Source organism: Oncorhynchus clarkii, chromosome 13, assembly GCF_045791955.1.
Source record: "Oncorhynchus clarkii lewisi isolate Uvic-CL-2024 chromosome 13, UVic_Ocla_1.0, whole genome shotgun sequence".
NCBI lineage: Eukaryota > Metazoa > Chordata > Actinopteri > Salmoniformes > Salmonidae > Oncorhynchus > Oncorhynchus clarkii.
Window position 1 is genome coordinate 7,583,066 of NC_092159.1, and position 24,395 is coordinate 7,607,460.

The following is a 24,395-nucleotide window of genomic DNA, read 5'->3' on the forward strand; positions in this document are numbered from 1 at the left end:
ACCATGACCTCCTGAAAAACAGTTATTGTGCTGACGTTGCTTCCAGATGCAGATTGGAACTCGGTAGTGAGTGTTGCACCCGAGGACAGACTATTTTTACGCGGTTCAGCACTCAGCCGTCTCGTTCTGTGAGCTTGTGTGGCCTACCACTTTGCGGCTGAGCCGTTGTTGCTCCTAGACGTTTCCAATTCACAATAACTGCACTTGTTGACCCGGGGCAGCTCTAGCAGGGGAGAAACTTTATGAACAGACGTGTTGGAAAGGTGGCATCCTATGATGGCTCTTCAGTAAGGCCATTCTACTGCCAATGTTTGTCTATGGGGATTGCATGGCTGTGTTCTCCTGTCAGCATTGGATGTGGCTGAAGCAGCCGAATGCATTCGTTTGAAAGGATGTCCACATACTTGTATGTATATACAAGGTATAACTTAACTACAAATTAGATTTAACCGTTTTATGAGCTTTAATTGACAGCCTAAATGTTTCTGTTCTAGATGTAAATATTAATTTAATGTGGTTCCACCAGGGTTCCACCAGGGTTCCACCAGGGTGATAAATCAAAGTGAGCAAAGCACGAGGTAACGACCATCTACAACACAAGCATGAGGTGAGGAGACAGTTCAGATGTGTTTACAAGCTAAACAATATAAATAACAGGTAAACATATATATAAAGTTGTTGATGAGGATTAATGCCACTAAAATGGAACTAAATCAGGTCAGATTAGACTTAATGAAAACTATTTTAGTTGTAGTGGAGCAACATGGACTCAGTCCATTACAGTATATGAAGTTCAGTAGAAGTAACGTGGACTCACTCCATTACAGTATATGAGGTTCAGTAGAAGTAACATTGGGATGAATTAAACTTTTGATATTGTCATAATTATTAGTAATGACATCTCTCATTTACGTAAACTCAGTGAAATTAAATTCAGAGACAAATATGACATTAAAAAGTAATGTCATGGGAGTGTGGTGCTCCTGGAAGTGGGAGGTGCTAGTGAGACACAGAAATAAACACCTCTCTCATCCAATTCATGTCCTTTCCCAGAGTGGTCCATAATTAACTTTTGCCTGGTTGGCACTTCCAAACAGATATAAGGAGGCTGAGGCCCCAGCATCCATAAGTCAGATACCTTCTTCCTCTGTGGTAAGACCTCTCCACCTCCTTAGATGTTTACATTTATCTCATCTTTGTACTCAGCATCTGACAGGTGGCTAACTGCACTGTTTCAATTGGCTTCAATTGAATATGCAAATTTTAAAAATATGTATTTCTTTATTTTGTATTTTACTTCAAATCTGAGACTTTCATTTACAGTCAAAAGAGGTGCTCCTGCACTTGAAAGGGTGTTCTATAATGTAACTGGGTTTTATGGGAATTTATTTGAATTCCTGACAGAATGTGTAGTAAATTGAGTTGGTGTTCTAGAATGTAACTGGGTTTTATGGGAATTTATTTGAATTCCTGACAGAATGTGTAGAAAATTGAGTTGGTGTTCTAGAATGTATCTGGGTTTTATGGGAATTTATTTGAATTCCTGACAGAATGTGTAGTAAAGTGAGTTGGTGTTCTAGAATGTAACTGGGTTTTATGGGAATTTATTTGAATTCCTGACAGAATGTGTAGTAAAGTGAGTTGGTGTTCTAGAATGTATCTGGGTTTTATGGGAATTTATTTGAATTCCTGACAGAATGTGTAGTAAAGTGAGTTGGTGTTCTAGAATGTATCTGGGTTTTATGGGAATTTATTTGAATTCCTGACAGAATGTGTAGTAAAGTGAGTTGGTGTTCTAGAATGTATCTGGGTTTTATGGGAATTTATTTGAATTCTTGACAGAATGTGTAGTTAAAGTGAGTTGTCACTAGGAAAATTAAAGTTACCAGTTGCACCTGTAGTTGAATTTGACATGGCTGTAATGCCACTTCGGGGCTAAATGACTTGTGTGTTTTCACAACACTCTAACGTGTCACAGGGTCCTCCAAGAAGTACACATTCATCTGTAGGAGGGGAAAAAGAAGGTGAGACATGGTTTGACTCTTCACATAAAAAGTGAGAGAATATTCTGTTAGAGATACTACTCACCTAACTCTGTTGACTGGGGAGGAAGCACCACAGAGTCAATCATGTTCCTTGTTTCATCTCTTTCCTAGTTATCCGTCACCATGAGTACGGACGCTGAGATGCAAATCTACGGCAAGGCTGCCATATACCTCCGTAAGCCTGAGAGGGAAAGGATTGAGGCACAAGCCGCACCCTTTGATTCAAAGAATGCCTGCTATGTGACAGACAAGGTGGAGCTGTACCTTAAGGGTCTGATCACTGCCAGGGCTGAAGGGAAGTGTACTGTAACAGTTACCAAACCTGACGGTAGTAAGGAGGTAAGCCTGATCTGAAAACTATTCAAAGTCAAGTTTGTGTAATTACTCTAATTCTCTAATTAAGTAAATATACACATTGGCATTTGCATTTTTTGGCAAGCAGAATATAACCTTCAAACACATCATTTTTATCGCTGCTATTAAAAAATGACATGGATTGTTTTTTGTTGACTAGTCAACAATCACCAGTTATGTGTCAGTGGGTGATAACAAAGTAGTTGGATTAATGTGGATATGCATTTTTTTAATGATTCAACTTGTATTTAATGAGCAAAAAGCATTCAGTCATGTCCACTTTGATCTGTGTGTAATCTAGATTTCTGACTGTTTCAGGAAGGAAAAGAGTTCAAAGATGCAGACATCTATGAGATGAACCCCCCTAAGTACGACAAGATTGAGGACATGGCCATGATGACCTACCTGAATGAAGCCTCTGTGTTGTATAACCTCAAAGAGCGTTATGCAGCATGGATGATCTATGTAAGAAACCTGCACATACAAACACACACACACATGAAGATAATAAACACACACATACATGAATGGTAGAAACCAAAACATATCAATACAGTACACCCACATTCTCACATAAATCCAGGTACATTTCAATCTGACTTTGTTAATCTCCTAAATTAATTATGCTTTATTCCAGACCTACTCTGGGCTCTTCTGTGCCACGGTGAACCCCTACAAGTGGCTCCCAGTGTACGACGAAGAGGTTGTCAACGCCTACAGAGGGAAGAAGAGGATGGAGGCTCCACCCCATATCTTCTCCGTCTCTGACAACGCCTTTCAGTTCATGATGATTGGTACAAGCTCCCATGGATGGATGGATGGATGGATGGATGGATGGATGGATGGATGGATGGATGGATGGATGGATGGATGGATGGATGGATGGATGGATGGATGGATGGATGGTTGTGATGGATGGATGGATGGATGATTGTGATGGATGGATGGATGGTTGTGATGGATGGATGGATGGATGATTGTGATGGATGGATGGATGGTTGTGATGGATGGATGGATGGTTGTGATGGATGGTTGGATGGATGTTTGTGATGGATGGATAGATAGTTGTGATGGATGGTTGTGATGGATGGATGGTTGTGATGGATGGATGGATGGTTGTGATGGATGGATGGATGGTTGTGATGGATGGATGGATGGTTGTGATGGATGGATGGATAGTTGTGATAAGTGTATATGGATCTTAAAGTCCATAAGTGCTGATGGATGGATGGATAGTTGTGATGGATGGATAGATAGTTGTGATGGATGGATGGATGGTTGTGATGGATGGATGGATGGATGGATGGATGGTTGTGATGGATGGATGGTTGTGATGGATGGATGGTTGTGATGGATGGATAGATAGTTGTGATAAGTGTATATGGATCTTAAAGTCCATAAGTGCTGATGGATGGATGCATCAATGGAAGTTAAAATATACTTCAGACTTCAACAGTTTTCTAACAGTTTGCTGGAATATCTGATTTTCACAACGCTTTCACTACAATGTCTGATTCACTTGAATGGAACATTTTCCGAAAAACATTTTTTGATGATGCTATGAACTATATAATGCCCCATAATGTGTTTTGAGTATGATAAGCAATGTGTTTTTTGGTTCCAGATAAGGAGAACCAGTCCATCCTGATTACGTAAGTTGTTTACTAAAATGTCACTTGAGAAAGTGTATCTATTGTAATAAATTGCGTCACTTGGTGGGATGAAATACATTAAATTATGGAAAGATTAGAGCATTAGGCTATGTGTAATAACGAATCAATGAGTGGAAATATTTGTAACTACGGTGTAATGTTAATGCTATTTCTTAGTGAAAGCAAATTTTAATCTCAAACATGTAACGAAACCTCTTTCTCTGTCATATAAACCAGCGGAGAATCCGGTGCAGGAAAGACTGTCAACACCAAGCGTGTCATCCAGTACTTTGCCACCATTGCAGTGTCTGGTGGCAAGAAGGAAGCAGACCCCAACAAAATGCAGGTAGGTTGTTCTTATGTTTGACTTTTAATGCTATTTCAGTTTGGTTTTCTGAGCAAAAATTTTTCCAGCTGTGAATCATGTTTCAAGAAATTTGTTCAAGTCATAGAGAAAAACGAACTTGACCATGTTACCAGTTTTTGAGCAACTTGTGTTTGTCTCAATCAGGGGTCTCTTGAGGATCAGATCATTGCAGCTAACCCTCTGCTGGAGTCTTACGGTAATGCCAAGACAGTGAGGAACGACAACTCGTCTCGCTTTGTAAGTATGAAGGGCATACTGTGGAAGTTACCTTATATTGGAAACATTTATTTCAGTAGTTCCCTTTTGTTAAATCATGATGGCCAACAAACTGTAAAGATTAAAGGGTTTATCAAAGTAAAATGTTAGAATTATTTGTTGACCTATTTTTAATCCCCATGCTCTACAACAGGGTAAATTCATCAGGATTCACTTCCAAGCTGGTAAACTGGCTAAAGCTGACATTGAGACCTGTGAGTTGGTTTTGATTGTTTCTCAATGAGAGAGGCTACCACATCTTCTTCCAGATGATGACAGGCCACAAACCTGAGATAGTTGGTACGACAAAGTAGAGTTTTAGGGGAAATTATTCCCACCCCCATCTGTGGAACTTCTAAAAAATATTCATAGTCCACACTAATAATACTATTACAATGATTACATCCAAGGTAACAAGGCATCTAGACATGAGTCAGGTCTCTGGGAAATATCTATAGAGTAATACACTGTGATGCACTAGTCCACAAGTCTCAGTCTCCTCTTTATGCTATTCATTATATACTACATGTATCATTGAGTCCATCTATTGAGTAAAGGAGGGAGAGATACTGTAAAGGTAGGATTCTAAGAGCAGAATTCTAAGAGATTTAACTGACAAGCTGTTCTCTGTTGTCCACAGAAATGACGCTCATCACCACCAACCCTTACGACTTCCCCATGTGTAGTCAGGGACAAATCACTGTGGCCAGCATTAATGACAATGACGAGCTGGATGCCACAGATGTGAGTCAAACAAAGGGTTAACCAAAGTCTACATATAGAATGGGTAGGACCACCATACACACTGAATGCTATGTGCAATTAAAAGTTGGTAGCAGCTGAGAATTTATGATTTTTTATTTACAATGTAGTCATTTAGGAGACTCCATTATCCAGAGAGACTTACTGTTGGTGAGTGCATACATATTCATACTGGTCCCCCGTGGGATTTGAACCCACAACTCTGGCATAGCAAGTGTCCTGCTCTACCAACCGAGCTACACGGGACAAATTACTTCTGTTAGTTTGGCATGTGCCTCAAGCAACTCTTCATAACTTCACATTTCGCCATATAAGGCTTCCACAAGAGAGCTAAGTTCCTTGTGGAACTGTGTAAAACTCCTTTTGTGTTTCCATCACTAATGTGTTGGCACAGAGTCATATCTATTCATCCCATTGGTTCTGGACTGAGCCCAGAACTGTAGTGTAACTGAGCAAACAACTGTGCAGTTAATCTCTGTTGTACTTCCTCTTTAATGCCAGGATGCCATTACAATCCTGGGCTTCACTAATGAAGAGAAGATTGGCATCTACAAGCTGACAGGAGCTGTAGTGCACCATGGAAACTTGAAATTCAAGCAAAAGCAGCGTGAGGAGCAGGCCGAGCCAGACGGCACAGAGGGTGAGTCCCACTCATAGATATACAATATGTAGAGCATTAGTCCCATTCCCCAACATAGAAATAGAACACCTAAGACAGACAGTGCCACATGAAAGTCAGGCAGGAGATCATTTTTGGAGACCAAAATACTACATTCGGATATGATTGTGCCAAACTATTTTTGTCAGTATGACATCATAAACAATTGATCTTGTGTCCCTGAGTCTGTTGTTGTTGGTTCTCTCTCCAGTGGCTGATAAAATTGCCTACCTGCTGGGCCTGAACTCAGCTGAGATGTTGAAGGCTCTGTGCTACCCCAGAGTGAAGGTCGGCAACGAGTATGTGACCAAGGGACAGACTGTGGCTCAGGTAAGGCGGCCAAACACAGAATCTACCATTTTCTGAGAACAGGGATTTTCGTGGGGATGAGTGCTATACTTTTTTTGAATAGTGATGTTTTTCCCAAGCTTGTATCACCTGATCACTACACATGGTCAACATCTCATGTATTAATTTGAGGTATTATCATTGCAGGTTAATAACTCAGTCAGTGCTCTGGCCAAGTCCATCTATGAGAGGATGTTCTTGTGGATGGTCATCCGTATCAATGAGATGTTGGACACCAAGAATCCAAGGCAGTTCTATATCGGTGTGCTTGACATTGCCGGGTTTGAGATCTTTGATGTGAGTATGAGACCAGAACAAGACAATTAGTTGTGATTCAGATTGATTGCAATCTTGTATGATGAAATTATCCCTTTTAAAATTTCATCAACAGTACAACAGCATGGAGCAGCTGTGCATCAACTTCACCAATGAGAAACTGCAACAGTTTTTCAACCACACCATGTTCGTCCTGGAGCAAGAGGAGTACAAGAAGGAGGGAATCGTCTGGGCCTTCATTGACTTCGGCATGGACTTGGCTGCCTGCATTGAGCTTATTGAGAAGGTAAGATGTCTGTGAGGATTATAATGGACCTCAACAGCAAAGCTCAAATGGAGCGCTGTGTGAGATATTATCAGCATCTGACTGTTGAGATCTCAATATGTTTCCTATTATGTGCCTCTAAATGAATATAATCCTATAACAGCATGATTACTAAAGGAATGAATGTGATCCTAAATGGAAATATCACTAATTTGATATCTCTTTTCGTAAAGCCATTGGGCATCTTCTCCATCCTTGAAGAGGAGTGCATGTTCCCCAAGTCTTCAGACACCACCTTCAAGGACAAGCTGTACTCCCAGCATCTTGGCAAAACAAAGTCGTTTGAGAAGCCCAAGCCTGCCAAAGGCAAGCAAGAGGCACACTTCTCCCTGGTTCACTACGCCGGCACTGTGGACTACAACATCACTGGGTGGCTGGAGAAGAACAAGGACCCCCTGAACGACTCAGTTTGTCAGTTGTACGGGAAGTCAGGAGTGAAAATTCTGGCTGCCCTGTATCCCCCTCCCCCTCCTGAGGGTAAGACTAGCATCATGTCACAATATTTAACTAAATACTGGTTACAACTCAGACCCAAATGTTCTTGAGTCTTTTAATGTATCACACTTTCTCAGGGTTTATTACTGGGTTAATTTAATCATACAATAGGTGTTATTCTACACAATCTGATTGGCAGCATTTGCCTCTAGTTAAGTGTGAAGTTAACCAGAGATTCTCTGGTTTATAAATAGTGTGCTTGCTGAAGACAAGACCACTCTAGATTTCTTACATTCTCTTATTATTATTATATTTATTCCACCCGCTCTAGGAAATATACTTTTCTAGTTATCTTTTAATTTTCCCAATTTTAACAGATAAAGCCAAGAAAGGAGGCAAGAAGAAGGGTGGTTCCATGCAGACTGTGTCCTCCCAGTTCAGGGTGAGCTTTTGAAATCTGCATATTCAGTCCTTCAAAAGTTGCATTGATTATCATAAATGATGTCTGAGAAAATGGTTTGTAACCCTCTTACAGGAGAACTTACATAAGCTGATGACCAACTTGAGGAGCACTCATCCTCACTTTGTGCGCTGCCTGATCCCCAACGAGTCAAAGACTCCAGGTACAAGAAATATTGACTTGAATATGTCATCTTATCAGTACAGTATCAGTGACCTTAACAATCCCAATCTATAATCTGTTTATGAGTATTAAAAGAGACTTGGTTTGTTTTACCAGGTCTGATGGAGAACTTCCTGGTTATCCACCAGCTCAGGTGTAATGGTGTACTGGAGGGTATCAGGATCTGCAGAAAGGGCTTCCCCAGCAGAATCATCTATGCTGACTTCAAGCAGAGGTACATTCACACAAACACACACACACACACACACACACACACACACACGCGCGCGCACAGAGAGAGAGAAATGATTGGCACTCTTGAAAAAGATGAGCAGAAAAGACTGAATCAAATAACACTGATACTGAGCTATATTGTACGGTCAAACATTTGTGACAATTTTATTATTTCATACTCAGAGAAAGAGATTTTGTTTAACAATTCTTATTTTAATTCAAGATAGGGTTCATCATGATTGGCACCCCTGCTTTCAGTATGAGGACAATGGTATTTTTCTAGAATGTTGTATGAGATTGTAGATCACAATGGGAGGGATGTTGGACCCTCCTTACAGAATCCTTCCAGATCCTTGATATCCATCGTCTGCACTCTTTAATTCAAACCACCGGATTTCAATTGGGGTTCAAGTCTGGAGACTGAGATGGCCATAGTAAAATATTAATTTTAGATTTTGATGTGTGCTTGGGGTTATTGTCTTGCTGTAATACCCACCCGTTGCCACGTTTCAGCCTCCTGGCTGAGGCAACCAGGTTTTTGCCTAAAATGTCATGGGTAAAGTTCATGATGCCATTGACCTTAACGAGGCCCCCAGGTCAGTTGACGTAAAGTAGCCCCATAACATCAAAGCTCCACCACCATATTTTACAGTAGGTTTGGGTTTATTTCCTTCATACACATATTTCTTTAGAAGCCAAAAAGCACTTTTACCATAAACTTTTACAATATAGCCAGCCGCACCAATGTGTCGGAGGAAACACCGTGCACCTGGCAACCTTGGTTAGCGCGCACTGCGCCAGGCCCGCCACAGGAGTCGCTGGTGCGCGATGAGACAAGGACATCCCCACCGGCCAAGCCCTCCCTAACCCGGACGACGCTAGGCCAATTGTGCGTCGCCCCACGGACCTCCCGGTCGCGGCCTGTTACGACAGAGCCTGGGCGCGAACCCAGAGTCTCTTCTCTGGTGGCACAGCTGGCACTGCAGTACAGCGCCCTTAGCCACTACGCCACCCAGGAGGGCCCCAATTTGGCATATTTTAAAACTGTCTTCTCATTCAGGTACAAAGTACTGAATGCCAGTGTCATCCCTGAGGGCCAGTTCATGGACAACAAGAAGGCTTCTGAGAAGCTGCTTGGGTCCATTGATGTGAATCACGAGGATTACAAGTTTGGACACACCAAGGTCAGTAAAAAAAAAACAGAAAAATCTGACAACAAAACACAACTTGAATAATAATTTAAACCCATACCGTATAAAATCTCTCCAGTTGATCTATCCATCCTTATGTTCTTTCTTCTTCATTTAACTAATGGAAAAGGTGGAAAAACATTGTACTGTTTTTCTTCAAAGTCATACATCACAAGTATAGAAGAGAAACTAAACTTATCATCATGTGCATTGTGTTAGAGTGGTATGGCTGCAGTTATCTGCATCTGTGTACATTATTCATTTACAACTGTACAATAACTAACAACTTAGAAACAAGCTCTCACATGGTTTGTTTGTAACCGTTGCAAAGTTAATGTTGTTTAAATCAATCTAGTGGTGTTGTTCCCCTCTTTTGATTCAAGCCTTTCTATCTGTGGTTCCATTGACCGTGTTAACCTGTGTCTCAGGTGTTCTTCAAAGCCGGTCTGCTGGGTGTCCTGGAGGAGATGAGAGATGAGAAGCTGGCCACTCTGGTCGGCATGGTCCAGGCTCTCAGCCGTGGATTCCTCATGAGGAGAGAGTTTAGCAAGATGATGGAGAGGAGGTGAGGAATAGTAGACATCTTGGCAAAGCTTTCTGTCAACCACCTGTATCTAATGCATTATGATTACATACTGTATATGCTGTGAGTTGTTCAGAATGAGAAAGTACATCTTATAATGGTCTACTAAAGCTTTTGGGTTCATTCATTTAGTCCAGAAATGGATGTAGCAACTAAGGATTCTAGCTTTATAGCTGCAGTTTGGGATTTGGCTGTTCAATTGTCTTTTAATGTGTGATATTAACCCATTCCTTATTGAAGAATATAAAAATGTCTCATGAGCTTAGCATAATCTGTCAGTCCTCGCATTTAGAGCACTGTCTTTGAATTTAAGAGGGGTTACATTTCCCAAGCCCCTTTCAGCTGTATACAAAAAGTGGTGGGGGTTCCATTTAGTTATTCTTCGATTCCCGTAATGATAATCTGTCAGTCCTTGCCCCCTCCCTCAGCTGTAAACAGACAGTGGTTGGGGTTCCATTTAGTTATTCTTCGACTCCCAGAATGTAGCTTTATGAAACATCCCACTGGTCATTTCAACCCCCAAATTAAATGTGATGACGTTGAAACAACCTGGATTTGAAAAAAAGTTATCAATGTAATGTAAGGTAATGTAATGTAATGTAATGGGAATTGTCTTTTTTTCCACTCAACTTTGAACCTAAATCCAATAACATGGTGACAGTTCTGTTGTTTTCACGTTGTTTTCACGTTGAATTCACGTTAGACCAAATATAAATCAAAAATAGACATTGAACTGGGATGTCACTCACCATCTGTCCTTTCTGTTGAACAGAGAGTCTGTCTTCGCCATCCAGTACAACATCCGCTCATTTATGAATGTCAAAACCTGGCCATGGATGAAGTTGTACTTCAAGATCAAGCCCCTGCTGCAGAGCGCTGAGACTGAGAAGGAGCTGGCCAACATGAAGGAGAACTATGAGAAGATGAAGACAGATCTGGCCAAGGCTCTGTCCACGAAGAAGCAAATGGAGGAGAAGTTGGTGTCCCTGATGCAGGAGAAGAATGACCTGGCGCTCCAAGTCGCATCTGTGAGTCAGCAACGACCTTCAGAAGGGCACATTTACATACACATGAATACACACACACATATAAACACACTGTAAAGGATGTGGCTAACACAGTTTTATTACCCACGTTATGTATTTCATGAATGTCTATTGATTTGCTCTGACCTCTTTGACTAAAATGTATATTTTGATACACAAAGTGAGGCCTCTGATTTTGTTTACTCCTGTTCTGAAACCAGGAAGGAGAAAGTCTGAACGATGCTGAGGAAAGGTGTGAGGGGCTCATCAAGAGCAAGATCCAGCAGGAGGCCAAGCTCAAAGAGACGACCGAGAGGCTGGAGGATGAGGAGGAGATCAATGCTGAGTTGACTGCCAAGAAGAGGAAGCTGGAGGATGAGTGCTCTGAGCTGAAGAAGGACATTGATGACCTGGAGCTCACCCTGGCCAAAGTGGAGAAGGAGAAGCACGCCACTGAAAACAAGGTTTTGTGTCTTACTATAGACAGTCTAACCAACAATAATCTAAACATTATTAAACTCAAAACATATCTTAACAGAAAGGTAAATCAAGTTGTAATATGGGGGCAAGAAATATTATGACACAATAGTAGAACTTCAGCACTCCCAACATTCATTGCATGTTCTACTCCCCCTCATTTATGACTTCCATTCAGTACACTGGCATGGTGAACACTGCCATCTAGTGTTGAATCTAAAGTGCAGAAATTGTTTCACACATTTCTAATCTAAATTAAATGAATGCAACATATATTAAACTAAATCTCACCTTTATGGTGAAGTATAATTATGTTGTGGCTATTTACAGGTTAAAAACCTGACAGAGGAGATGGCGTCTATGGATGAGAGTGTTGCCAAGCTGACCAAGGAGAAGAAAGCCCTCCAAGAGGCCCACCAGCAGACACTGGATGACCTGCAGGCAGAGGAGGACAAAGTCAACACTCTGACCAAGGCCAAGACCAAGCTGGAACAGCAAGTGGACGACGTGAGTGGAGTTTGACATTTTGGCCATGGTAGTATGTAAGATGATATTATCTTCTGTTGTTTAGATTTTAACAATATTTGTGTTTTTATCTTCTAGCTTGAGGGTTCTCTGGAGCAAGAGAAGAAGCTCCGTATGGACCTTGAGAGATCCAAGAGAAAGCTGGAGGGAGATCTGAAACTGGCCCAGGAGTCCATAATGGACCTGGAGAATGACAAGCAGCAAGCTGATGAGAAAATCAAGAAGTAAACACAAACAAATGACTACAGTATTACCTGCTATTATGGTTGTTCTTGACTAATTCTTGTAATTATGAATTATTATTTACATGTGACTCTTTAAAGAAAAGTGAACGGTATGATACTCTCCCTTTACACTATCGAACCAAAACCAACTCTGCAATCAACGTGTTTGTGTTTCTTAGGAAGGAGTTTGAGACCACCCAGCTCCTCAGCAAGGTTGAGGATGAGCAGTCTCTGGGAGCTCAGCTGCAGAAGAAGATCAAGGAACTCCAGGTACAGTACAGGATATAAGCTCCAGTACAGAAAAGCACAGACTTGAATCATTTCCTGAACAACATTATTCTGGTAACACACATTTTTCCAGGTGGCTTCTGATGGCTGAGAATGTTGGAAGATGGTGTTTTATTAGAATTTTGTGAGTTTCAATTGTTTCAACTGTAGTGTTCATCCCCCTGCTCCTACCCCTGTTCTAGGCCCGTATTGAGGAGCTGGAGGAGGAAATTGAGGCTGAGCGTGCTGCCAGGGCTAAGGTTGAGAAGCAGAGGGCCGATCTCTCCAGGGAACTTGAGGAGATCAGCGAGAGGCTGGAGGAGGCCGGAGGCGCCACTGCTGCTCAGATTGAGATGAACAAGAAGCGTGAGGCTGAGTTCCAGAAGCTGCGTCGTGATCTTGAAGAGTCCACCCTGCAGCATGAGGCCACAGCCGCCGCTCTGCGCAAGAAGCAGGCCGACAGTGTGGCTGAGCTCGGGGAGCAGATCGACAACCTGCAGCGCGTTAAGCAGAAGCTGGAGAAGGAGAAGAGCGAGTACAAGATGGAGATTGATGACCTCTCCAGCAACATGGAGGCCGTCGCCAAGGCTAAGGTGAGTAGTGATGTTTTGATCAAGCAGTGTTGAGGAGGGTCAACTACATTACCATTCAAGTGACCTGAAGTTGACAGGAGTCACATATATAAAGTAATGATGGAACATGTTTCACTAACAGGGCAATCTGGAGAAGATGTGCCGTACTCTTGAGGACCAGCTGAGCGAGCTGAAGACTAAGAATGATGAGAATGTTCGCCAGGTCAACGACATCAGCGGACAGAGAGCCAGACTCCTGACAGAAAATGGTACCATCAACAATGAACAACAAGCCAATGCTTTCCTTCAGTAGAACACAACATGTATTAGGGGCTATATCCACATAGTTTCTACTGTACTATTCACCACCTAACATTGCCCTATGATACCTCAGAATCCATATTCAATCTTAGAAAACAATGATCCTATTAACAAGATGTTCCTCTGTCCCTGCAGGTGAGTTTGGTCGCCAGCTGGAGGAGAAGGAAGCCCTGGTGTCTCAGCTGACCAGAGGAAAACAGGCCTTCACCCAGCAGGTGGAGGAGCTGAAGAGGGCGGTTGAGGAGGAGGTCAAGGTAAGGGACCCAAAATGGAGAGTTTAGAGCCATATCTTTACATAGACGGTGACTACACCACCCTCAGACTCCTAGTGTCTCTCCACCCTCAGAGACTCCTACTGTCTCTCCACCCTCAGAGACTCCTACTGTCTCACCACCCTCAGAGACTCCTACTGTCTCTCCACCCTCAGAGACTCCTACTGTCTCACCACCCTCAGAGACTCCTTCTGTCTCACCACCCTCAGAGACTCCTACTGTCTCTCCACCCTCAGAGACTTCTACCATAATTTGTTTTATTATCTTTCACAACTCTCTTTGTCTTTCTTTCTCACAGGCTAAAAACGCATTGGCCCACGGTGTTCAGTCTGCCCGCCATGACTGTGACCTCCTGAGGGAGCAGTTTGAGGAGGAGCAGGAGGCCAAGGCAGAGCTGCAACGCGGCATGTCCAAGGCCAACAGTGAGGTGGCTCAGTGGAGGACTAAGTATGAAACTGATGCCATCCAGCGCACAGAGGAGCTGGAGGAGGCCAAGTGAGTCGCACGCAACAGAAAATCTCAGATATGGTGTGGATGGTGAGGGTGATAGAGGGCTCTGAGAAAATGTTACATCAATATGTATTGTAACATATCTTTCACACCATCAAACCACCCTCTGTTGTCCAACAGAAAGAAGCTGGCCCAGCGTCTGCAGGATGCTGAGGAGACCATTGAGGCGACCAACTCCAAGTGCGCCTCCCTGGAGAAGACCAAGCAGAGGCTGCAGGGAGAGGTGGAGGACCTCATGATTGATGTTGAGAGAGCCAACGCATTGGCCGCCAACCTCGACAAGAAGCAGAGGAACTTTGACAAGGTGAAAATGAATAAACCTTACCATAGGCTGATATTTACTGACTGCTATATGATCAATTGTAGTAAAATTGTAGAATATTTCTGATTCAAAACTCTTCATCAATGACTTCCAATGAAAATCCCATGTATTTCGCTAGGTTCTGGCAGAGTGGAAGCAGAAGTATGAGGAGGGCCAGGCTGAGCTGGAAGGAGCTCAGAAGGAGGCTCGCTCTATGAGCACTGAACTCTTCAAGATGAAGAACTCCTACGAGGAGGCTCTGGATCATCTGGAGACTCTGAAGAGAGAGAACAAGAACCTGCAACGTGAGTATTTGACAGCAGTTCTATTTGGCCCATGTTTGACTAGTGTTTTGAAAATGGAGGGAACTGTAATCATCAAAACTACTATTACACCATTTCAGAGTTGTCATATATTGTTTTACTTATAGACAGTATTCCTTTGAATATTCCAAATGGTAGGCAATTATTTTTGCAAGATGCTATGAGGTAATGTTAATTAATGAACTATTAATATGATTCAATGTCAAATTCAGATCACTGGCATATCCACTGAAACCCCCCCAAGTCTAATCTTCTTGTGTGTGTGTGTGCAGAGGAGATCTCTGACCTGACTGAGCAGATCGGAGAGACTGGCAAGAGCATCCATGAACTGGAGAAGGCCAAGAAGACTGTGGAGACAGAGAAGTCTGAGATCCAGACCGCTCTGGAGGAGGCTGAGGTACAAACTACAGCTGTTTGATCGGGAAAGCAGTGTTAACTAACCAACACCAGCTACAGTCCAATGATCCCTGTATTGGAGTTTTTTGTAGTCATATATATTTAATTCCTACATCCAAATATATTGAACACAATTGGCCTGACTGCTTCTGTTTGTCCAGGGAACACTGGAGCACGAGGAATCCAAGATTCTGCGTGTGCAGCTGGAGCTGAACCAGATCAAAGGTGAGGTGGACAGGAAGATCGCTGAGAAGGACGAGGAGATGGAGCAGATCAAGAGGAACAGCCAGAGGGTGGTTGACTCCATGCAGAGCACCCTGGACTCTGAGGTCAGGAGCAGGAATGATGCCCTGAGGGTGAAGAAGAAGATGGAGGGAGACCTGAACGAGATGGAGATCCAGCTGAGCCACTCCAACAGGATGGCCGCTGAGGCCCAGAAACAGCTGAGGAACGTCCAGGGACAGCTCAAGGTAAAGGGACATCAAGCCCCAAAACCTGAACATGGAGACGGATTTGTTTGTGAATCTGTAGAAAAGAATAGAACAGAGGAATTGAATAGAGTGAACAATGTACTATAGACAGGTAGCGATACTGGGGAAATTCTTCCCAGTGAACATTTCTATCACCCATCCTATCACCCTGTTGAAGGAATTCTAAATTCCTCTGTTTTAATTCCCAATCAAAATTAAACACTCTGTCAATGCATTAAGGGTTTGTAAGACTCTTATTTTATAAGAATGGACAGATCCCCGGTCTTAAAAGTCAGGTAACAGCATTTAATTCAAGAGAGTACTGAGTTCATACACATTTTACCACAGGTTATAAACTGAAAATGACGTCAGCATTTTCTAAACGTTCTATCTCTTCTTGACACTGGTAGAAAGGCCCTATAGCTCTCAAGCCTTCCCTCCTTGCCTAAAGCCAAGGTCAGTCAGTGTAGATAAGCATTCTAGACAGTCTGGAGATAGTCTGTCCCTGCCATCTGGAGATAGTTCATTAATTTGTACCAAAGCATTGTTCTAAACTCCTGACTACATTATATACAATTGGGAATGGGAGCAAGAGAGAAAATTCATACATGTACAGTACATAATAGCATTTGGACTAGTCAGTCCTGATTGAAATGTATACATAGTTAGTCATCATTGATAAAAATTCCCTTAACACACCCCTACTTCCACAAGTCCTAATGAACGTATGTCATTGTGAACCCCAGGATGCCCAATTGCACCTTGATGATGCCGTCCGTGTCGCAGAAGACATGAAGGAGCAGGCAGCCATGGTGGAGCGCAGAAACGGTCTGATGGTGGCTGAAATCGAGGAGCTGAGAGTTGCTCTGGAGCAGACAGAGAGAGGCCGCAAAGTGGCTGAGACTGAGCTGGTTGACGCCAGCGAGCGTGTTGGACTGCTGCACTCCCAGGTATGGGTCAAAAGCCATTTCCAACCAAGCATACTGTTTAAACACACCTTGAATTCAACAATGCTTGCATTGAGAGTTTAATCATTTCAATCTTGTAAATTCTCTTTAGAGCTAAACAAATAGTATTGTTTCCTCCTTCAGAACACCAGCCTTCTGAACACCAAGAAGAAGTTGGAGACTGACCTGGTGCAGGTGCAGGGAGAGGTGGACGACATCGTCCAGGAGGCCAGGAATGCAGAGGAGAAGGCCAAAAAGGCAATCACTGATGTGAGTCTTTGAATTACATCAACTTGATTTGTCCTCAAGAGAAATGGTAGCTGGGCTGGTTAAGAACAACAAAGATCTCAGAGGAACGTTATGATTTTTGCCAATTGGTCCTTAAATTAAACAAACTACTTTTCCAGGCGGCCATGATGGCTGAGGAGCTGAAGAAGGAGCAGGACACCAGCTCTCACCTGGAGAGGATGAAGAAGAACCTGGAGATCACAGTCAAGGACCTGCAGCACCGCCTGGATGAGGCTGAGAATCTGGCCATGAAGGGAGGCAAGAAGCAGCTCCAGAAACTGGAGTCCAGGGTGAGTTATCAGCAGGGTGGATTAGGGTGGATTGAAAGACTGATTGCTGGAAAAGTATTTGATCATGTAAAATACACTGGAGCATTTTGTAATTACTTTCTCTCTCATTAACCCATCTAGATCAGGGGTTCACAAATGTCTTTGCATCAGGGACCCCTTCATAATATCAGAACCCACTTTACTTTAGAGTGAGATATAAATATTATCCACACAGTTTTACTATGACTTCAGCAGTGCATGGTCGGAATAATCAGGTCTTGGCCCCTGGGAAAGAACATTTGACAGTCCCCTCTCTTGGCATCAGAGGGAATATTTTCCAGTTTTAAAGCATAAATTACAGTGCAATTATGTTCAAAACCAAAACATTGGGAATATGTTACTGTTATGTTGTGGAGTTGAGAAGAATTGGAGCCAAGTCCTTCAAATTAAGTCAAAATATAAAAATGTATTTATCTAGTTGTTTCATTTAGGCTTGTAAAGTTCTTCTAAACTGACATTTCATTCATTGATTCAATAATAATATTACAAATTTCTGATACACGCATTGATCCAATTAATCTCATAGTAATATTTGATTTACATCTAGTTACAGTTGTTTAATTTTTCTCTCTCTCTAGATCGCTATCAGCTATATGTCTCATACACTCTGCTGCAAAAGGGCCGTTACTAGGGAAGCTAGCGTTGCTATGCGGAGCTACCAGCTAGAAGGCTAACGGCTAAATTAGCTTGTAGGCTACAGGATTTTCTTAAGTTCATAAAAACATGAAAACATAACATCTTAACAAACAAAACTCTCTAGAATATGGTGCTTTCACACTCGCTTACCTTAAAAATAAAGACATAAAAATGTATTTATGTCGGTGCTTCTGTCTTGCTGTGGCAAACTCATTACATTCAAACAGGCGAGTGGCGGCCTCTATTGGCCATACTGGTACTGCAACATGCACTGCTAAATGCACGACAAAATCGGTCAAGTAAAAAATTATAACTACAAGAAGAATTGAGTTTAATTTTTAAAAATAATTGTTGGAATAGTGAGCCGACCAGTATCCCTGTGAGCCACCCATGCCCATGTTGTACATCTAAGGGTTAAGAACATAAATAGTGGATTAATAATATTACATTGTATTGTATTGGACCTTCTAATCTTGTTCCACAGATCCTTGGTAGTTTCATCTGTTGTTGCTAGCAATATTCATGAACAAATTTAAGTGTAAATTCCACTTTGGGAACCACTTCCACTTTGGAAAAGTACATAATGAAAGACAACAATTGTGCCTCCTTGACTGGGTAGAAGACTCATCCTCTGTTTTACAAAGATTTGTTTCACCACCTCAAACAAATGCCTGAATGTATTTGTTCCACAAAGGTGCGTGAGCTCGAGACTGAGGTGGAGGCCGAGCAGAGAAGAGGTGTAGACGCAGTCAAAGGAGTCCGGAAGTATGAGCGCAGAGTCAAGGAGCTCACTTACCAGGTAAGAGAAAGTGCATTCTTCACACACTTGATACTTACACAGACAGGTTTGTGTATAAAACTATACTGACAGTGATTTGATCTTCTCCCACAGACTGAGGAGGATAAGAAGAACGTTAACAGACTTCAGGACCTGGTAGATAAGCTGCAGATGAAAGTGAAGGCCTACAAGAGGCATTCTGAGGAAGCGGTGAGTCACAGACAAAACTTCATGTCCATACAGTTTGACGTGCATTCAAATACTCTGAATGCAGAAATTCAAAAAATAAAATGTTTATCCCTAGTAAACATTACAATACTTAATGTCCATACAATTTAGTTTGAAGTAAGTGTTGCTCCAGCACATCAGTCAACAACGACAATTGATAGTGCAAGCAATTGCTGATGAAATTATGCACATTTATGAGTGTCTCCTATGCATTACAAACTTAAAGGAGAATATGAATGTGAATATGAATTTGCTGCACCAGGGGCTGGTCTAGTGATCGTGCTGGAGGCAGTGGTTTGATCCCCTGTTCTGCCACTCACTTCCTCTGCTGTATCATCCAGCTCCCTGTATACATTATTATCCTAAATCTGTCTTTTTTGTATTTGTTTTTTTAAATACCTTTAAAAACAGAATATTAATTTCCTACCTGAAGCTTCAAACTTTAAATACTGATCTTCTGCTCTTCCTCTCTTTTCCTCACCCAGGAGGAAGCAGCAAACCAGCACATGTCTAAGTTCAGGAAGGTTCAGCATGAGCTGGAGGAGGCTGAGGAGCGTGCTGACATTGCTGAGACTCAGGTCAACAAGCTCAGAGCCAAGACCCGTGACTCTGGAAAGGTACAGAACTGCTGCTAGACCTGTACCTGACTCATGTTCAGATATGACCACATCAACACCACCTATGATTCAGTCTTCACAGAGGTCAATACAGACCTTTTACACTGGTTCAGCTGTATTTAAGATCACCAAGCAGCACATTTCAGGAAGGGCAAAAAAATGAAAGGTTAATTCTGTTGGTACTTCAAAATTGAAAATCCAAGCTGAGCACTGAGCACTAAATGCTTGATATATTATATTCTTTCCATGTCTATCCATATATTTATCATGTTCATTGTTATTACTGATCCATTATATTCTATCCATATATTTATCATGTTCATTGTTATTACTGATCCATTATATTCTATCCATATATTTATCATGTTCATTATTATTACTGATCCATTATATTCTATCCATATATTTATCATGTTCATTATTATTACTGATCCATTATATTCTATCCATATATTTATCATGTTCATTATTATTACTGATCCATTATATTCTATCCAAGTCTATCATGTTCATTATTATTACTGATCCATTATATTCTATCCATATATTTATCATGTTCATTATTGTTACTGATCCATTATATTATTTATTTCTTCTTACAGGGTAAAGAAGTTGCTGAATAAACAAGACCAAAGTATTGAAGATCAAAGTCTTACCATTTTCCTGTGATGCATAAAATATGATTTTCATGGTGAAATGTTGAGCATTGATTAAAAACATGTGGATCTACATACACTTCCTTTGTGACTGTGGACTTATTACTCAGCAAACAGTTTTTTCATACCATAAAATATTGTACTTTAATTAAAGGAGCGAGCAAAGAGGTAACTTTTCTTGAGGGATGAGGGATGAAGGATGAAGGATGAGGGATGAGGGATGAAGGATGAGGGATGAGGCTAGGGAAATGTAACCTCTATCAAATTCTCAGACTGAGCTATGGATGTAAGGACTGACCATCCATAACATACAAATTATAGTTTTAACTCTTTACACTCTTTACACTGGAATTGTAGGGATATTCTCAGAACTATGTTCTCAGAAAACAACAAACCAGAGTATTGCATTTTTTTTAAATGAAATTTTATTTCACCTTTATTTAACCAGGTAGGCTAGTTGAGAACAAGTTCTCATTTACAACTGCGACCTGGCCAAGATAAAGCAAAGCAGTTCGACACATACAACAACACAGAGTTACACATGGAATAAACAAAACATACAGTCAATAATACACATGGAATAAACAAAACATACAGTCAATAATACACATGGAATAAACTAACATACATATAATACAGTCTATATACAAATTAGGTATTTTAAGGGAGGTAAGGCAATTACATAGGCCATTGTGGCAAGGTAATTACGATATAGCAATTAAACACTGGAGTGATAGATGTGCAGAAGATGAATGTGCAAGTAGAGATACTGGCGTGCAAAGGAGCAAAATAAATCAATAAATACAGTATGGGGATGAGGTAGTTGGATGGGCTATTTACAGATGGGCTATGCACAGGTGCAATGATCTATGAGCTGCTCTGACAGCTGGTGCTTGAAGTTAGTGAGGGAGATATGAGTCTCCAGCTTCAATGATTTTTGCAGTTCGTTCCAGTCATTCGCAACAGAGAACTGGAAGGAAAGGCGGCCTAAGGAGGAATTGGCTTTGGGGGTGACCAGCGAAATATACCTGCTGAAGTGCGTGCTATGGGTGGGTGCTGCTATGGTGACCAGTGAGCTGAGATAAGGCAGGGCTTTACCTAGCAGAGACTTGTAGATGACCTGGAGCCAGTGGATTTGGCGACGAGTTTGAAGCGAGGGCCAGCCAACGGGAGCATACAGGTCGCAGTGGTGGGTAGTATATGGGGCTTTGGTGACAAAACGGAAGGCACTGTGATTGATTGCATCCAATATGTTGAGTAGAGTGTTGGAGGCTATTTTGTAAATGACATCGCCGAAGTCGAGGATCGGTAGGATGGTCAGTTTTGCTACGGTATGTTTGAAGAAAAATGCTTTGTTGCGAAATAGGAAGCCGATTACAGATTTCATTTTGGATTGGCGATGCTTAATGTGGGTCTAGAAGGAGACTTTACAGTCTAGCCTGACACAGAGGTATTTGTAGTTGTCCACATATTCTAAGTCAGAACCATCCAGTGTAGTGATGCTGGCGGGCGGGTGTGGGCACTGATCGGTTGAAGAGCATGCATTTAGTTTTACTTGCATTTAAGAGCAGTTGGAGGCCACAGAAGGAGAGTTGTATGGCATTGAAGCTCTTCTGGAGGTTAGTTAATACAGTGTCCAAAGAAGGGCCAAAAGTATACAGAATGGTGTCGTCTGCGTAGAGGTGGATCAGAGAATCACCATCAGCAAGAGCGACATCATTGATGTATACAGAGAAGAGAGTCGACCTGAGAATTGAACCCTGTGGCACTCCCATAGAGACTGCCAGAGGTCCGGACAACAGGCCCTCCGATTTGACACACTGAACTCTATCAGAGAAGTACTTGGTGAACCAGGTGAGGCAGTCATTGGAGAAACCAAGGCCATTGAGTCTGCCGATAAGAATGTGGTGATTGACAGAGTCGAAAGCCTTGGCCAGGTCGATGAATACGGCTGCACAGTATAGTCTCTTATCGATGGAGGTTATGATATCGTTTAGGACCTTGAGCGTGGCTGAGGTGCATCCCATGACCAGCTCGGACACCAGATTGCATAGCGGAGAAGGTACGGTGGGATTCAAAATGGTCGGTGATCTGTTTGTTAACTTGGCTTTCGATGACCTTAGAAAGGCAGGGTTGGATAGATATAGGTCTGTGGCAGTTTGGGTCTAGAGTGTCTCCCCCTTTGAAGAGGGGAATGATCGCAGCAGCTTTCCAATCTTTGGGGATCTCAGATAATATGAAAGAGAGGTTGAACAGTCTAGTAGTAGGGGTTGCAACAATTTCGGCAGATCATTTTAGAAAGAGAGGGTCCAGATTGTCTAGCTCGGCTGATTTGTAGGGGTCCAAATTTTGCAGCTCTTTCAGAACATCAGCCATCTGGATTTGGGTGACGGACAAATGGGGAGGCTTGGGCGAGTTGCTGTGGGGGGTAGAGGGCAGTTGACCGGGATAGGGGTAGCCAGGTGGAATGCATGGCCAGCCGTAGAAAAAAGCTTATTGAAATTCTCAATTATCGTGGATTTATCAGTGGTGACAGTGTTTCCTCGCCTCGGTGCAGTGGGCAGCTGGGAGGAGGTGCTCTTATTCTCCATGGACTAGGACTAGGCTAGTGATACATTTATTACATCAATTTTCCCATTATTAATGTGGCTAGAGTTGAGTCAGTATGTTGGCAGCAGCCACTCTGTCACGCTCACTATCCTCAAACTCCCAGGCATAAATCAACCAAGGCGCAGTGTGCATGTCGTTCCACAGCTTTTAATAGGAGTGAAACCTTAACAAACAAAAACAAACAGGTAAACAGCAATCAACGTGACGCAACCGAGGTGTACACAAAGACACACGGAAAATAATAATTACCCACACATTAGGTGGGAAAAAAGCTAGCCTAAGTATGATTCTCAATCAGAGACAACGATAGACAGCTGTCCCTGATTGAGAACCATACCTGGCCAAAACATAGAAATACAGAAACCTAGAAAACAAAACATAGAATATCCACCCCACATCCCACCCTGACCTAACCAAATAGAGAAATAAAATGGCTCTCTAAGGTCAGGGCGTGACACACTCAATGTTAATGATGGCTGTTTAACAGTCTGATGGCCTTGAGATAGAAGCTGTTTTTCAGTCTCTCGGTCCCCGCTTTGATGCTCCTGTACTGACCTCACCTTGTGGATGATAACGGGGTGAACAGGCAGTGGCTCGGGTGGTTGTTGTCCTTGATGATCTTTTTGGCCTTCCTGTGACATTGGGTGGTGTAGGTGTCCTGGAGGGCAGGTAGTTTGCCCCCGGTGATGCAATGCGCAGACCTCACTACCCTCTGGAGAGCCTTACGGTTGTGGGCGGAGCAATTGCCGTACCAGGTGGTGATACAGCCCAAAAGGACGCTCTCGATTGTGCATCTGTAAAAGTTTGTGAGTGTTTTTGGTGACAAACCAAATTTCTTCAGCCTCCTGAGGTTGAAGAGGCGCTGCTGCGCCTTCTTCACCACGCTGTCTGTGTGGTTGGAGCAATTCAGTTTGTCTGTGATGTGTACACCGAGGATCTTAAAACTTTCCACCCTCTCTACTACTGTCTCGTCGATGTGGATAAGGGGCTGCTCTATCTGCTATTTCCTGAAGTCCACGATCATCTCCTTTGTTTGGTTGACATTGAGTGTGAGGTTATTTTCCTGACACCAAACTCCAAGGGCCCTCACCTCCTCCCTGTAGGCCGTCTCGTCGTTGTTGGTAATCAAGACTACCACTGTAATGTCGTCTGCAAACTTGATGATTGAGATGGCGGCGTGCATGGCCATGCAGTCATGGGTGAACAGGGAGTACAGGAGAGGGCTGAGAACGCACCCTCTCAGCGGGGTGAAGATTTTGTTACCAATACTCACCACCTGGGGGCGGCCCGGCAGGAAGTCCAGGACCCTGTTGAACAGGGCGGGGTCGAGACCCAGGGTCTCAAGCTTAATGATGAGTTTGGAGGGTACTATGGTGTTAAATTCTGAGCTGTAGTCGATGAACAGCATTCTTACATAGGTATTCCTCTTGTCCAGATGGGTTAGGGCAGTGTGCAGTGTGATTGCGATTGCGTCATCTGTGGACCTATTGGGGCGGTAAGCAAATTGGAGTGGGTCT

The 24,395-nt window shown here is 42.5% G+C and overlaps 1 pseudogene; it reads left to right on the forward strand.

The window, feature by feature from the left end:
• The first annotated feature begins 1,054 nt into the window (after window positions 1-1,054).
• On the forward strand, window positions 1,055-20,347 carry LOC139423659 (myosin heavy chain, fast skeletal muscle-like; annotated as a pseudogene).
• The last annotated feature ends 4,048 nt before the right edge of the window (window positions 20,348-24,395 follow it).